The 4,703-nt window shown below is 43.9% G+C and overlaps 1 pseudogene; it reads left to right on the forward strand.

The window, feature by feature from the left end:
* Positions 1–2,700: 2,700 nt before the first annotated feature.
* Positions 2,701–4,232, forward strand: LOC128070221 (oxysterol-binding protein-related protein 1-like; annotated as a pseudogene).
* Positions 4,233–4,703: the final 471 nt, after the last annotated feature.

Here is a 4,703-nt window from a genome sequence, read left to right on the forward strand (position 1 = left end):
TGAGCACACACGCACAGTAGTTTCACAACATTGTGAATGCCACCAAACTGTTCACTTTAAACTGGTTAATTTCATGTTATGTGAATTTCACTTCAGTTAAAAAACAGTTTTAAAAAGGTTAAGCAGTTAACCATATAACAGCATTTCCACTCCTATATATCTCCCCAAGAGAAATGAAGATACACCTAAACACAGAAGTATGTGTCCATGAATGTATCATTACTCATAATAGCCAAAATATGGAAGCAATCTAAAGTCCATCAATTGATAGATGGATAAACAAAAGGTAGTATCTCCATAAAATGGAGTATTACTCAGCCACATTACAGAATGTATTGATATACTCGACAACATAGATGAACCCTAAGAACACGCTGAAAGAAAGCAGGCAGACACAAAAGACCACACATTGTATTGGGCTGGCCCAAAAGTTCAGTCCAAGCTTTCCGTAAAAAACCCAAATGAACTTTCGGGCCAACCCAATATGATTCCATTGATACAAAATGTCCAGGAAAGGCAAATATATAGAGACAGAAAGATTGCTGGATGACGGGGGAGATGGAGAATGACTGCTAATGGGTATGCTTTTCTATTATTAGAAAAATTTTTAAATTTTAATTTTATTGGAACATAGTTGATTTACACTATTGTGTTAGTTTCAGATATAGGGTAGGCTTTTCTTTTTGAAGTATTGAGAAAATGTTCTGAAATTATAGTGGGGATGATTGCACAACCTTGTGAATATACTTGTGAATAAAAGCAACTCAAGGGCATATTTTAAAACGGTGAATTATATGATATGCAAGTTGTATCTCAGTAAAGCTGTTATAAGAAAATGAGAGATACTAAGTATATATTATTCTTGGCTTGGCAAGAGGGAAGGAGAGAGAAATAGCTAAAGAGGAAGATCAATGTAAAAAGAGCAAGGGAGTGATTACCATAAAAATCAGCAGAGTGGTTACCTGTGTGTGCCATCTGGAGAATCCGGATACTTGAGGGGCTTCTTGAGCATTGTTACTTTTGTATTTCTTGACCTGGGTGGTGGTTATGCCAAGGCTTCCTATGTAGCTACTTGTTATACTGCGAAGTTGTGTTTTATGCACTTTTCTGTATGTGCCTCTCTTCATCTCACTAAATGGTACCACTTTCCACCCAGTTACTCAAGTCAAAAATCTTGGAGTCACCTTGACTCTTGTCTTTATCTTACACCTCATATCTAACCTGCCAAGACATCTTGTCAGTTTTACCTTCAGACTACATCTAGAGTCTGACCCCTTCTCATCACCACCTGGTTTGAGGCACTTGCTATCTCTCACCTGGACAACAGCAGTAGCCTTCTGATCTCTCTGCTTCATCCCTTGACCTGCCTACCCTGGAGTATTTTCTACATAGCAACCAGTTTCTGTTTTCTCCTTTGACTTGAAGGTATTTCTTAATGAAATATTAATCACACACAATGAAATGCACATACATGTACATTCCAATGAGTTTGACAAATGTAGCCACTAGTGTAACATACACCCCAGTTAAGACATAAAACATTCCCACTACCCCCCATAAGTTCCAGAAGGATCCTTTCTAAAGCCAGTGTCAGATCATGTGAGTCCTCTGCTTAAAACCTCCCAGTGACCCTCCTTGTCACTGAAAATAAAACCTCAAGTTCTTGCAATGGCTCATAAAGCTGTACACAGTCTGCCCTCACCCCCCCATTACTTCTCTTATCTCATCTTAGAGTTCTTTCCTCTTCCTTGAGTTCATTCTGTGTGGGCTCACCAAAACAGATCATTAAATTTCTTCCTCACTGTTCTCAGGACAAATTGGGCACTTTCCTGCCTCAGGGCTTTTGTACTGAGTGTCCTCAGTCTGGAATGCTGTTCTCCCAGATTATCTGCTTCATTTAGGTCTCTGCTCAAATGTCACCTTATCAGAAAGAGATCCTCCCTGACCACCCTATATACAACAACATGCCCCTCCCCGCTGCCCACTGCTCTTTCATCCCCTTACCTTGCTCCAGTGTTCTTTATAGCACTTAGCTGCATTTATTATATATTATGCATGTGCGATTCTGCTACACTCTCTCATGTAAGCTCTAGAGTGTGGGGATTCGAGTGCCTTTGCTTTGGCTGTATCTCCAGTGCATAGCACCTGACTTGGTGGCTCAGACAGTAAAGCGTCTGCCCGCAATGCGAGAGACCTGGGTTCGATCCCCGGGTTGGGAAGATCCTCTGGAGAGGGAAATGGCAACCCACTCCAGTACTCTTGCTTGAAAAATTCTGTGGATGGAGTGAGCCTGGTAGGCTACAGTCCAGGAGTCGCAAAGAGTCGGACACAACTGAGCGACTTTCCTTTCCAGTGCATAACTTAATGCCTGGCATATAGTGGGTGCTCAAAAACTATTTATTAGGCTAGCAGGAACCCCAGAGGGCGGCGGTGCAGCCGAGGGGCGAGCACGGACCGCGGGCGGCCCGGGCGTTGGTCCTGGGCCGCGTCTCGACCTCTCCGGAGGCGGGGGCAGGCCGCGTGAAGGTGACTTAGGGAGACCTTGCGGTGTTGCCGTGGATCGCGCCTCCTGGCTGGGCTGGAAACAAGGCGGAAGGACAGGCCCAGCGCATTCGTGCGAGAGCCTAGAGTGGCCCCGGGCGGCGCGAGCAGCACCAGGCGGAGCCAGGGAGAGCTCCGGCCCTGCCCCAGGGGAGGAATTTGAAATTGGAAGAGGAACAAGAAAAAAACCAAAATTTTATCAGAAGCGCTGGCGACTCTAGCCACTGAACATCACGAATTAGAGCAGTCTCTGGTCAAAGGCTCCCCGCCTCTGAGCATCTTTAGTGAGGGCGAGTCCTGTCCCTGAACAGACTGGAAGCAGTGACTGAACTGACCACGCACTCCTTGGAAGAGGAAGCAGAGCACCCGAGCAATAGACAGCACAGAATGTCGGAAGGCAAGGACTCTGGTGGTGGAGACGCGTTCTCCAAAGGCATCAAAAAACACAGAACAAGCCTGCCCTCCCCTATGTTTTCCAGAAATGACTTCAGTATCTGGAGCAGCCTCAGAAAATGTATCGGAATGGAACTCTCCACAATCACCATGCCAGTTATATTTAATGAGCCTTTGAGCTTCCTCCAGCGACTCACTGAATTTATGGAGCATGCATACCTCACCCACAAGGCCAGTTCGTTTGCAGATCCTGTGGAAAGGATGCAGTGGGTAGCTGCCTTTGCTGTCTCTGCTGTTGCTTCTCAGTGGGAACGCACTGGAAAGCCTTTCAACCCACTTCTGGGAGAGACTTATGAATTAGTTCGAGATGACCTTGGTTTCAGACTCATCTCTGAGCAGGTCAGCCATCACCCACCCATTAGTGCATTTCATGCTGAAGGATTAAACAATGATTTCATCTTTCATGGCTCAATCTATCCCAAACTGAAGTTCTGAGGGAAAAGCATAGAAGCAGAACCCAAAGGAACCGTGACACTGGAGCTTCTTGAACACAATGAAGCATATACGTGGATGAATCCTACCTGCTGTGTGCACAACATCATTGTGGGAAAGCTCTGGATGGAGCAGTATGGGAATGTGGAGATCACAAACCACAAGACTGGGGACAAATGTGTGTTGAATTTTAAGCCATGAGGCCTTTTTGGTAAAGAATTACACATAGTTGAAGGCTACATTCAAGATAAAAGCAGAAAGAAGCTCTGTGCTCTCTACGGGAAGTAGACAGAATGTTTATACAGTGTTGACCTGGCCACATTTGATGCTTACCAAAAAAATGATAAGAAAAATACTGAAGAGAAAAACAGCAAACAGGTGAGTGCTTCTGAGGAGTCGGATGAAATGCCAGTGCCAGAATTCCAGAGCGTGTTTGTCATCCCTGGGAGCGTTCTCCTGTGGCAAATAGCCCTGCGGCCTCCGAATTTGGCCCAGATGTATAATTTTACTAGCTTTGCAGTGGTTTTGAATGAAGTAGACAAGGAGATGGAGAGCATGCTTCCTAAGACAGACTGCAGGCTGCGACCTGACATCAGAGCCATGGAGAACGGGGAAATGGATCAAGCCAGTGAAGAAAAAAGCGACTCGAGAAGCAAAGAGTGGCACACAAGAACAGGTCCAAGTCAGAGGACTGGAAGACGAGGTGGTTCCATCAAGGCCCTAATCCCTACAGCGGAGCTCAGGACTGGCTTTATTCTGGCAGCTACTGGGACAGAAACTACTTCAATTTGCCTGACGTTTACTAAAATGTAGACAAGTTGGGGTGTTTTGGCTCATCCACAGATAAGTCTTAAATCTATGTTTTAAAATTTTCTTCCTTAGTTTCTCCTTATCTTTTTTCAAAGGGAAAAACCATCTCATGATAACTTGCACTTCACCCAACAATAGTGGGGCATAGGGTGATACTGGTGATGAAAGTCTTAGGAAAAATGGGTAATTCTGCTATCCAGTCATGCTTCTTTGGAATACTATTTTATACAGAGGTATGGGAAACTGCTGGCGAATATGCTTTTGATGTTTGCTGTTGCCATATTTACTGAAAGTTTATACTTAAATGTAACTTTAGCTTTATGGAATTATATAGTAACCCAAATAAAGTTTTTTGAATATTTTTATGCTGTCATGCTTGAATGTTTTAGATTTAACTTTGTAATGGTTAGAATTCTCCTATATGAGGTTTATATGCTCAAATATAGAGAAGGTTTTATGTCATTTTT

The sequence above is a fragment of the Budorcas taxicolor genome, chromosome X, assembly GCF_023091745.1.
Source record: "Budorcas taxicolor isolate Tak-1 chromosome X, Takin1.1, whole genome shotgun sequence".
NCBI classification, from domain to species: domain Eukaryota; kingdom Metazoa; phylum Chordata; class Mammalia; order Artiodactyla; family Bovidae; genus Budorcas; species Budorcas taxicolor.